The sequence below is a fragment of the Apium graveolens genome, chromosome 3 (assembly GCF_009905375.1).
Source record: "Apium graveolens cultivar Ventura chromosome 3, ASM990537v1, whole genome shotgun sequence".
Lineage (NCBI taxonomy): Eukaryota > Viridiplantae > Streptophyta > Magnoliopsida > Apiales > Apiaceae > Apium > Apium graveolens.
This window is the reverse complement of record NC_133649.1, coordinates 180186159-180199941: the sequence shown is the minus strand read 5'-3', so window position 1 is coordinate 180199941 and position 13783 is coordinate 180186159.

Genomic DNA, 13783 nt, shown 5'->3' with positions numbered 1-13783 from the left:
AAAATCATTTTATGACGCTACGGATTACAGCCGGTGATCAGCCGTGAAGTAATCCCGAACCTCACTCGGATCTAAACAATTTAATTGGGATCCCTAGCCATCTTTTAAGCCTAATATAACAAGTGTGAAAGGGACTTGCGTCTTAGTCCAATTCACCATTTTCAAGAAAACATTATTTTATTTAAAGAGCAAGTATCTTTTATAAAACTGATGTCAGGGAGAACTTTACAAGGATCTAAACAAAGGAGTTTAAATTATTAATCAAGGATTTGACTTATGAAACTCTTATCAGAATGATTTTATCATGTCACTAGCAGGGTTTTCAAATATGGACATCGATTGTTTGACAACCAGGGAAGAAAGTACTGAAAAAGAATCATAACATTAAAGATGGACATCTCAAAATTTGAGGGTTATATATGGCATATATCTAGTGACAAAGTTTGGGTATGATTATAAGGATATATGTAAAGAGTTGGTAACTTGGAGGTGTGAGAGTAAAAAGGGATAGCGGTTAATCAAGAGAGATTACACAATAAAGGCAAATGAAGTATTTTAGTTTACAAGGGTATCTCGAAATGGCCAAGATATTCGGTTTGAGTCAAAGGTAGGTACTAGGTCGAATTGAAACAAAATAGTGATAAGGGTGTGATTTTTTATAAGAGCATAAATAGACTTAAAGTAAGTCCAATATTCGTAAGCATGGCATAACATTTGCAATATCTCAATCTAAAATCAAAGTATTTGTAACGATATATCATGTGACAAAAATATAAATTTTTATTATACGAGAATGCTATCATAATTCAAAGGAGTGGTTCGGAACACTTGTAATACATTTAAAAAGTTCAGAATAATTCGCAATATATCTCGAGAGGGTATAAGGACACTTGCCTTAAGAAGGATGGACTAACTCTCGTCTTGATCGTGGAAGTAACTAGGAGCACTACTAGACTTTGACAGAAAGCTTAATATCTTCTCATGAGCCTACATAAAATATTAGACCTCATCAAGATACATTCTCACAAAATCTCCATCCTAGTTATAGAAAATTCGAACCATAGTGGCACTTAGGCCTACTTACACGTTCGACTCTTAGTATTAACATAATAGCATCATGTCTCAAGTAGTCATTTAGGAGAAACATAACACATTTAGTCACATAATATATTATTTAAAACATAGTGCACTAATAAGTATTGAACGATCTCACTCCGAAAACACAATGACTCGAAGTGCTTAACTAGTCTAGTGTAACTTAACTATCTCTCCAAACTTAAAGTCAAAGTGTTCATAAGTGCAACGCCTAGGTGACATCGAATGGTTTCTAGTGTCATTGAACCCTCTTCCACTCAAAGTTTGCTGCCAAATTACTACAATGGAAACTCAGAACCCAAACCTAACTTCTGTACTTGGAATGACACTCAAAGTTGACTCTCCCATGTTCCTGCGACACTCAAACTGCCCTATTTTGCTCTCACTTTATAACACTATTTTTAACTCTAAACTCCAAAAATATGGCTTGTAAACCTCCCACATACGCCTTAGTATCAGTGTTAACCGAGACCTAATGAGGGCCTACTCATAACACCACTTTATGACCTCCAAACTACACAAAACCTAAATTGTCCCCTGTTTCGGCAGATTTAGTGTTTTCGTGTGTGCACTTCAGTAAATGGTAGGTTTTCTTTAATCTATGGCTTCTGGACTCAAGTATAAACCAAGTCCCAACTTCTTCCAAAGCTTTGACTGAATCCCACCAATAAATCGCTTCCCCTTTTAAGAAATATGTGGCATATATGGTTTTCTGTTCTTCCCCTAGTCGAACCACTTTAAAAGATCTCTCCATTTCTCTTATCCAAGTGTTGGCTATAACCGGATCAGTGGTGTCATAAAATGAAGGTGGGTTCACACTCTGAAAGGTTTTAAAAGTCATAATTTATTGAGGTGGCTCTGGTTGATGTTGGTGTTGATCATGATTCTCTTGGTTTCGAAATTATTGTTGAAGAGTTTGTTGTTGCTGGGCAATTGCATTAGTTTATTGTTGCAGAGTTTCTAATATTCGAAGGATATTGGGGTCGGTTGCAGAAGCAGTACTGGTTTGCTTTGTCTTTTTAGGAGGCATAATTCTGAAAAGAAAATTGGTAACAAGCATGTATGATTATGACAGATATTTCAAAGCTAGATTATCACAAGGTTAATTTGATCACATGATTTTAGATTTTAACAAATTTATACATGATTATAAGCAGGAAAGCAGAAAAAGATAGGTAAAATTGGGACAACGAAAGTGCATAAGTAAGCTCGGAATAATTGCGATAATCACAAACATAATTTTGAAATAACAGGTTTAACAAAATATTTAGAAATATGGCAATCATTTCAAAGTCATGGTGTTATAAAATTAAGGGGGTCACATGCATTCAGATTCCAGTTATTAGCAATAAAGGTGATATACAATTCTAGAAATGAAAGCGCAACTGAAATGAAATGATAATGAAACGAAACGATAATGCATTAATTATTAGAACAAGGTTTATCTTACAACGCAACCAAAATAAGGTTCGAATTTTAAAGGTCAATGGAATCAAAGTTCTGAAAGGAAATAAAGAAACTATATAGTTCGAGAAATATAATCAACATAAAGGATAGCCAACTGGAAAGGGAATAGGAAGTCTGGCTTCTAATTCGGCCCATCGGTCATCTACCTAGGTCTCCTCAGTTGTCATATCGAGCTATCAAGATATCTTCCCACTATTCTCCCTGAAGTACCTTAACAATGCCCTGAAGTTCATCTTCTACCATCTGGATGGTGTACTTGCTGCTGCGATCATGTGTGCTGTCATCTCCCCGAGTTTAGTGTTAACAAACTGCATCAAGCACTCGAGTCTCACAATCAACTGTGCCTTAGGTTCCTCCTTAAGCCGAGTATCATCCTGAAAAGCTACATCCAATCGCTCCATAAGTCGGTCATACTTCCCTTGGAGCCTATCAAACTGGAGCCTCAAGTCAGCGTACACGGAGAATGCTATAGTGTCAGATGGCGCCGAGGACGAAGAAGAATGCATCCTTTGCTGAGAAATAATATATACGAAGTAAAATATTAGCGACTTACTCGAATGATATCTACTTATGCTCTCGTATTTCCTATATATATACCCTATAACCTATGTGGACTGTTCAGGGACTCTAAACATTAGCTCTGATACCAACACCCGTCACATCCCCAAAATAAACTAACAGAATAAAACTAACAAATATAAAGTTATTACAGACGGCTGTTAATAATAAAATCCAAGATCGAAAAGGTTCAGTGTTTGAACAGTCCAACACTACAACTATAACAACTATTATATAAAGTTACCGGTCTTCACACAAATGCCACTATACTACTTGAGCTCTCACATAAGCCTCAATATCTACACCGGTAGATTTACGAGCAGCTGTTTGAATCGAACCATACTTGCTAGCTGAAATAAGATTAATGAAAATCGATAAGTGAGTTAAACGGTCAACAACGTATATCATAAGACATAATTAACATCATAGCAATTTATAACTGGAAATTGAGGTGTATGGCATCATTATTCAAGTCAAAACATTTGTAACCAAATCATTGCTCAAAATCATTTTATGACGCTATGGATTATAGTCGGCGAACAACCGCGAAGTAATCCTGAACCTCGCTGGGTTCTAAATAATTTGATTTGGATCTCTATGCATCTTTTAAGCCTAATATAATAAGTGTGAGAGGGACTTACGTCTTAGTCCAATTCACCAATATCAAGAAAACATTCTTTTATTTAAAGAGCAACTATGTAACACCCCCAAATCCGGGGTCGGGGATCCGGGTTGTCACGAGTTCCATTTCCCTTAATAACACCCAATCTTAATAAATAATCAACTACTCTATACTGTGACCCCACAATAAACACACACACCACAAGTTATAGTCTCAGAGATGAATATCCAAAAATAATCACAAGTCATTTTATTCCACAATTATATGCCAATACACCTTAAACGGGTTTCTGAATAAATTTATATTTCTTTGCCATTATTACAATTGATAAAGATACATAAGTCTGGTACATCAAAAGTTGAAAGCCTAGCCTATTGGTAGTTCCTACCTCAGCTACAGCGACATCAACGCCTATAGGAAACTGCGGAACGTTTCCTAATCGCTTGCGAATCGGGAGCTTGGTCATGTTCATCTTTTCTATATATTGTTGTGTGATGAAAGAAGAAAGCAAGGGTGAGCAACAAGCCCACCGAAATAATATGCATAATGATTAACAATATATGAGCCTTCTCATAGTACTCATGAAAGTCTTGGTCAAAAGAAATGAACCAAGTTTGATATCTTAATGCGATGAAGTCGCAAAATATTCAGTATATATGTATATATACTTTTCAAAATCTTGGAAGTCCTCTTCCATGCATAATATACACAGAGTTCCAGTTTGTAACTGTATAAAAATATCGTTGCAAGGTGATCTCATATATCTAACCTTGTCTCAACGTTTTTATGAAAATCTTTGTCATGCATAAGATAATCATTTACTAGATATAAGTTTAAAAGATGAAGTTACAAGATACTCCAATATACTTATATCTTTTCCGAATACTACTTGAACTACCACCGTTCAAGTTATAATTAGTCCATCCCATAGATTAAGCTACAAGACAAAACTTGTATAGAATCAATCTTTACAATATCATCAAAATAAAATGAAGTTACGAGATACTTCATTTGATGCAAACATCATTTTGAAAACTCGACCCTGCCAACACTCAACAATCGCCCAATCGTAGCCTTTCTATCGAAGTGCTCTGGGTAGTGTTGCAGAAATATCCAATTGGATGATGAACTCATTACGGGAGTTTACCGCGCCAGGAAGAACACTTACGATGATTAGTCGTAGTAGTGCAACCCCACCATTTTCTACATGTAGAGGAGAACCTGTCGGATTTACTTGTCAACCGAACACTGAACTCCTAAGGAATGGACCGCCTTAGCGGAACTTCCAGGCCATTTGGGCCAATATAATAAGGCTGGGCCGGCGCTACTCGACCACTTACGCCACTCCTAGTTCAGATGAAATCCATGACTCTGAAACGTAAAGCTCGTCCCCACTTTCTCCAAGTAGAAACTTGTTGATACGGCTCCACTAAGAAGTCGTATCTAGTTGGAAAGGAAAACTCACCGATATTTCCCAGGCGATGCCTGTTAATGGATTAACTTGTTCCAAGAATTTTACTTCCCAAGTATTGGGTAAGTAATCAAAAACTCTTTTATCAAGACAGCAACCTTGTTGCGAATATAAAACACACCACAGAGCCGGATCCCTCAGGTTTTGAGCGAGTATTTAAATCCCCTTCGAAAGGAGGATCTTAAATATAAAAATGAGTTTTGGGATCCGCTCTAACTTTTAAAAATCATTTTGAAGACTCGCAAAACATTTTTGAGAATGTTCGGAGTGATGCTGATTTAACAAAATAAATCAGTCCCAATATATTAGAAAATATCTGAATATTATTATTTAAATAATATTCCCATAAAGAATAATCTTTATAAAAATAATTGAAGTAGAAGTTTTAAAACTTATACTTGAAATGAATATTAAATAACCATAGATATACTTATACGAAAGTACTATCTTTATTTGAATAATCAAAAATAAGTTTGATTATCGACACCTTATTCTTTAATAAAATAAAGAATATATCTCAGCAAATAATCGGAGTCATAGATCCTCAAATGAATATTCAAATAATATTCAATAAATAAATAAGCTGAGTCATAAGCCCTCGAATTAATATTCGAAATAATATTCATTAAATAAAATAAAGTTATCGAATAAACCTTATTCGATTAATAGTTTTGAAAACTATAACCATATATATATAAATATATATATATATATAAAATCTACTCGGGATCCTCGACTCCCGGTTTTAGAAAATGTTTTCACCTTTGGGTCCCTACACTAAGGGTATATGCAAATTACCTCTATTCTCTAGCATAGGTATTATCAACTGAACCAACAGATATATATTTCAAGAATATGAAACAGGCATGCATATATACCATATCACATGCTACAATATATCGCAAGAATTTGCTAAATAACCATTATGCATCCATCACAAGATAATGCATGTACAAATGTATACATCATAACAACAGTATAACGGATAGAAAACTTGCCTGAGCGACTGGGGGTTACGAATGGCTCGGGACGAGTCTGGTAACCTATAAACAACAAGTAAGTTGGAATTAAACCAAAGTCACTTGTAAATCTATACTCTAACCAACTCAGACTCTAACGCTCGTTTTGCGCTTACTGATTCTCTTAATTCACTCGAGTACCCTCGACTCCACCATTTTTAATAATTTAACCATTAAGAGTTTTAAAGCGATTCCTTCGCAATGTCTTACCAACTGACTAACATACTTAACATAATTGTTTCATACATTAATTAACCCTTTAAGGTCTTTAACCTATGTTTCAAAGTAAGGCGAGGGGTAATGGTTCGTTCACGAAACGTCGTTACTTAAAACGGCCGTTTCTCCTAAACCGTACATCGGAATCAAACGAACCACATATCAAAATGAAGCTCGTAACATGAACTATCTAATCATGGCAATGGTCAAAACCTAGCAGGGAGTTCTCGGGTCCTAATGTTATGTACAAAAGTAGTCTAAAGTAAATCGGACATTACGACGGCTATGTTTACGCGATTTCCCAAATTTAAACCAATCCAAATCAATCACCAAACAACCCCAATCCATTCTTACAACCAAAGCCCATCCATAACACATTACAACAGCCCCAACCAACTCATTATTAACAATTATACTTATTCCTAAAACTTGAATTTAAACTATACTAAATCCTTTAACCAAACCATAAGATTTCAACATCTCATTCAACACCATTCCAACCCAAACTCTAAACAAACAAGCTTCAAGCTATTCTTTACCATAACTATTAAAATCATCCTAATATACAAAGTAAAGCTAGGGTTTGGAGATGATATACCTTCCTTGAAGTGGTGTGAGTAGCTAGGAAGCCTTAGGAAGCCTTGAGGAGTCTTAGGGATGCTTGGATCTTAAAGGAAAAACAAGAAAAATCAAGTTAAAAACCTGGAAATCACTATTCATTGTCTTCCTCATTGATTTCTTGGAGAAGATTGAGAATGCATTAGAGGCTTAAACTCATAAGATAGCCATAACTATGCATAAGGAATACTAGAGAATTATCTTACCAATTTAGGAAGCTTGGATCTTGGATTTTGAAATTCTTCTCTTTGAAAAATAGGAAAAGCGGAGAGCAAGGTGGGAGAGATGAATGATTTTGTGTTTGCTTTGTTTTTGTTTTGGTTGGTTGATTTTCTTTTGATTTGTTTTGGTTAATTACCTTATTAACCTTGTCTTTGTGTGGTTATAAACTAACCACATCTCCTTCCCCTTATGTCATGCTTATGTCATGCTCATGATGTCATCCTCCCCTCTTTGTCCTCTTCTCATTGGTTGGGTGACATCATCCCCTCTAATCTCTTTGATTAACTTCCTAATTGTTTGCCTAATGACCGCTGATCTGTTATACGGTTCGCTTAACTTTCGCTTTCGTTTATCGTTTGAGGGATCATACCCGGGATCTTATTACTTGGGTTTCCTTAACCTTTCTCAATATATTATATTCCTTTTATGATCCTCTCTTATAATCTTTTAATTTAAATCCTTTTTATTCTGTTACCTTATACTCAATTCTTTCCGTATCTAGTGGATTTCCGGGAAAAACCAAAGTGTTCGGAATTGGATTCTGACGATCTTTTCATACACTTATATACCACATAGAGTACTAATAATATCCCAGAAGATCAATAACAGAACCCCTACATAGTGTGGCATGAAAAGTTTTCTCATTCAGCCAAAACACTATTCATAAGGGTTTCAAAAATTTTCCAAAAATTGGGTTTATTACAAACTATCTTTAATAAAATTGATGACAGGGAGAACTTTACAAGGATCTAAACAAAGGAGTTTAAATTATTAATCAAGGATTTGAGTTATAAAACTCTTATCAGAATGATTTTATCTTCTCACTAGCAGGGTTTTCAAAGATGGACATCGATGGTTTGACAACCAAGGAAGAAAGTATTGAAAAAAAATTATAACATTAATCAACAAGATGAAGATCTCAAATTTTGAGGGTTATATATGGCATATATCTACTGACAAAGTTTGGGTATGATTATAAGGATATATGTAAAGAGTTGGTAACTTGGAGGTGTGAGAGTAAAAAGGGATAACGGTTGATCAAGAGAGATTACACAATCAAGGCAAATGAAGTATTTTAGTTTTCAATGTTACGACCAGTATTTCTAAACCCTATCTATATATAATTGTGTGTTTATAATTAAAATTTAAATTGTGTGGAATTATAAATATGGATGATGTATATGACTGAGTGCTTATAAACTAAGTGTTTAATGTATTAGTTTATATAATTTTTTTTGAAAAGCAAATCTAATCATTTAGTATTTTTAAATGTTCATCAAAAGTACTTCATTTTATATGAAAAATCGATTTTAAAAATCTTTTAACAATAAATTTTCATATTTTATATTATTAAATTTCTAAAATCATAAGCTATTTTATGGCATATATTTTGTGATTTATGGAGGTGCATTTATATTTATAGAAATTGTTTTGTATAAATTAGTTGATTTTTAAATTGCAAATTACTTAGTTTCCCGTGCATGCAAATACCCTCCAATTCAATTTAAAGGGCATAAGAGACAATTCATACCCCACTAACCTTCTTTTATCCACCAAAGACTAAACTACCCTTGCATGCACTTTTGCTCAGTTATTGGAGAATGGCACTTTGGTACATTTCAAATTCCACAATTGAATTAGTGCATGATGAACCATAAAGAGAGGATTAACCCAAAACCACGCTCCACTCAAGCTCATCATTTCCACCCTCAAATTTTCTCTCATCCCCCTCTCTTTTTCTTCATTCGGCCGAAGCCCCTTCCCCCATTCCCTTCAATTTTTCTTTATTAAATCCTTGCCATTCTAGTGTAATTCTATTACCCATTCATATATTATACACTTTACAAGAAGTTTCATGCTTAGGAGATGAATTTTAATACTTGCATGTCTTGATTTTATGTGATCTCCAAAGAGAAACTCTTAATTCAGATGGATTAAAGAGTTCTCTATGAGATATACTTTTTATGTGCATAAACTAAGTGTTTACATGAATAAAACTCTTTTAAAACCTTTGCATGCTACTGATCTTTAGTTGTAAAGTCATATTCTACTTTGCATGTTAGAGATAGGGCATTATTTTCAAGTATAATCATGTTATATATGCTCTTCTTTTCGAAAATGTACATGCATGCTTAGTTGGTGTTAAATTCGACCTTATATGTGCTTAAAATGAATTGTTTCCTTGATATTATGGTTGGTCTTAGTTGTTAAAAGGTAGTGTGCATGATCTTTTGAAGTAGTTAAGTATTTTAAGTCAAATTTATGAGTTAATAACCCTCTTGTTTAGTCGAACTTGATTTAGTGATCATCTTGAGTTGCATGTTAAGTTTTATTTTGCATGTTGGTACTATAGGGCATGGATGATCATTATTGGTTGAGGCCTTAGTTTAGAGTCTTATAGTAGTAAATTTGATTTGATTGAGATATAATTCGTGGTTTTAAAGTTGGAGTTAAGGTGGAAAGGCTAGGATAGAATCCTGAAAATTTTTCCAAATTTGCATGTGAGTTATGTGTTGATTTTGAATAGGAATTTCTAAGGCATTATTAAGCCCAAGCCACGGGGAGTTAAGACTTGGGGTATAATTGAGTCTAGAAGTCACAAATTAGAGAAACCCGACAATTTAGTGAGTTGCAAACACCAAAATTTAGAATCTATCCAGCAGGGGACAGTTTTGTTGCAACTAAGAAATGAGGAGTTTTTCAAGCCATAGTTTATAGGAATTGAGTTAGAATCAAGTGTCATAAGTTAATGCAAATCAGGATACTTTTCTGTCCAGAAAACAAGGGAACATTGGACTTTAAGCTTAGGCCCGGGTAGGCCCAAGCTAGGCCCTTGAGCCACACCAAGTTTAAGAGTTGCCTTATGGTCATAAGATTATAGTGTAGAAGTTTAAGAGGTAAAATTGAAGTGTAAGGGTGTCAATTGTACTCATAAACCCATTGGTGTCACCTTGAAATCACTATAATGAGTAAAATCACTTAACCTTTAGTTTTAGGGCACTTATGAGTGAGGCCTAGGTTGAACACCATAGTTGTAAGATAGTATGAGGTCATTAGAGTGTAAGGCCCAAGTCAGGGTCCATAAGAACTTGATGGTTTAGAAAAGGCACTTCGAGTTATGAGGACGAAATTAAGAGTTTTGGCTAGTTTAGCATAACTAAGTGACTTGAGTAAGTGGAGTGAGATCATTCAAGCCTAGTGATGCAATATAGTTTGTATGGATATATTATTATGTACTTAAATGTCCTATTTGAACATGAGTGGCTATGTGAACTATTATGCTTATAAGGTAATTATAAGCGTTTGTGTGTGTATAGGCCTAAGTGCCAATGTACTTAATTTTGGTTTATAATTAGGTTGAGTTAGTGAGCATATATTATAATAAGGATATTATTATTTTATGTAGGCTCTCGAGACGAGGGTAAACTTGCCATTAAAGTCGAGTGAAGCTCCAGTTGCTCCCACCTGCCAGTCAAGTCAAGCCTTTCTCAAGGCAAGTGTTTCAACCTACCTTTTTGTTTATACTGCAAGATAGTGTTAGCCCAGCTTTTATATATGATGTGAGTATTCTAATTCACCTTGATATATATAATCCAAGTGGTTTTAAATCTATCTTTCGTATTATATTCAAATGCCATGAACCCTCAAGTTTCTATTGCAAGTAGTTTAACTTTGCTTGGAGATTTCTATGCAAGTAATTCAAAAGTCATACCATGCTAATATACCAAGTAATTGTGATGTGGAACCCTGTGCAAGTTATACCCAGTAACCTTATCTTGATACGTAAAAGTTAGCTATCCCTTAAAAGTCGTTCATGATTGCTTGATAACCCTATTCTTACCCCTAAAACATGATACCCTATTATACTTTAAACTGATGCTCACCTTATTTATATTTAAATACCTATGTCTTATCTGGAACCATTACCTTGAACCAAGTTTGACTTAATTCCTTCATACTATCTGATAATCCTGCTAAATCTCATTGTCAAATTCCTTATGAATAGAAACCTTGCAATTCCCTTGATAAAGTATATTCTAGTTAATCATGGCCTTGAAATTTAGTGGACCTATTCCCTATGCTTCAAAGTTGATCTAGAACCCTTGATAAAGATGCTCACTGTTTAAGAAATTAAGCGTCACTTGGCATCAGTTTTTTTTTAAAATAAAAAGTTAAAATTTGGATTTCCAGTCCCAAAGGGGGCAAATATTTTCTTTAGATAGTGAATCTGGACTGAGTCGCAGTCCTTTCCGCTCTTAATTTTTAGGCTTAAAAGTTTCCTAGGTATCCCATTAATGTTCTAGAACCCAGCGAGGTTCGGCATTAAGGCTGATCACCGGCTATAATCCGTAGCGTTATAAAATGGTTTTTGATAAGGAAATGGTTTTGAATGGTTTTATTACAATAAAAGATGCCATCATCCTGAAAGTTTATCCCTTTATACTATATTGTTGAATTCAATTCCATTGTTAATGTTTTATTCTTATTTATGTATATTATAGCGCTTGTTGAGCATTTGGCTCACTACTTGCTTACCCTGATATTTCAGCTAGCAGATATGGTTAGATTCAAGTAGACAGCGTGTAAGACTTATGATGCCGATTCGTATGTTCGAGCTCAGGTATTTAGTGATTTTGTGTGTGAGGACTCGATAATAAAATCAGGTTGTATTAGTTAATAGTGTTGGGATGTTCCAAACCCTAAACTGTAAGATCTTGGATTCAGATGTATTTACTTCCTTTTGTTAACTAATATAATTACTCGTATATTGTCTTTTGTAAATGTTTGAGGCGTGACAGGTTTTGGTATCAAAGCTACAGTTTAGAGTCCCTGGACAGCCCAAATAGGATATATATATATAGGTTTATAAAATATTATACGAGAGTGTAGCTATAGGATATTCGAGTCATTCGCTACTAATTCTCTTATATATATCTATGCATTGTTTGGCAGCAAATGGCACATTCTTCATCATCTTCTGAACCATCTGACACAATTGCTTTTTCTATGTATGCTGAGTTGAGGCGTGAGTTCGACAGGCTTCAGGGCAAGTACGATCGAATATTAGAGCGATTGAAGAACGTGTATCCGGACAGCCGAAACTATGAAGGAAAGCCTAAGGAGCAGATGACTGCGAGACTTGAGACCTTGGTTTAGTACATTAACACTAAGCTTTATGAGATGCCATCGCACCGAGACCGTACCAACCAGTATACTATCCAGATGATTGCGGACGAGCTCCAGTGTATTATGAAGACACTTCATGAAGAGAAGACTACCAGACCCCGTTCTGATGGAGTGGAGCCTTAGTTCTTTCCATTATCTACATTTCATGTCGTTGTATTGTTGGACTTTGTAGAATTTCCTGTTGTTTCCTTTAATTAAGCATGTTATCCCTAGATTCAGACTCTATTCCAATCTTGATGTACCTTGACCCTAATTTTGATAATTATACACTATCGTTCTATTTGCTTTCAATTGTTCTTATGCCTTTATATGCACCATCCTTATTGTTTAATTTGAAACCCGATTGAATGAATATAATGACTTGTGACACCTTAACCTTGAAATTTTCTGTATTGTTCATACCTGTTTTGATAGAACTTCTATTTCGGGATCATGCCACCTAAAAAGAAGAACCCGGCAACAACTTCTACCACAGATCCTAATATTCTTCTGTTAGATATATTTGAGATGTCATGTCTAATCTTATTTATGTTTAGTTTTCAAAACTTAACAACAGGATATATCAGGACTTACTGAAATCAGAACTTACTGAAGTTAGAACTTAATATCAGAACTTAAGGCATCAGAAGATATAAATCAGGACTTAAGTGCAGGAAGACTTCAGATAAGGAATGCGGCTGATGTACAGGAGACGATTTGGACTAAAGCAGAAGAAGATATGCTTGAAGAGTTAGATGAGTAGAAGACTTGTAGAAGATATCTGATTGATATATTTTAGGAGACATAATTTTATTCCATATCAATTAGAATATATCTTGTAACTGTGTACTATATAAACACAGCATAGGGTTTACACTATATGTGTTATCATTATCGAGAAGATTATACAATGTAACCTAGCAGCTGTTAGTGATATTGTTTAGCACTGAGAGAGAACAACAATTCTATTGTAACAGAGTTTATTTGAATATACTTGATATTTGTTACATACTTGTGTTGAAATCGATTTGATTGTATAAACATTATATTCAACCCCCTTCTATAGTGTTGTGTGACCTAACAAGTGGTTTCAGAGCTTTTCTGTTAACATACATACAGTAAAGATACAAATAATAATCATGTCTCAAGAAACACAAACCCCAACTAAGCCCACCAAAACTTAAGAAACTCAAAACACTCAAATCCACAGTCGATATGAGACTATCAGGGTTCTCATACAGAGACCTTTTGAGTATCCCATATGGAAAGTGAAGATGGATATGTTTCTGGAAGCTACAGATCCAGAATACCTTGACAGAATTAATGAAG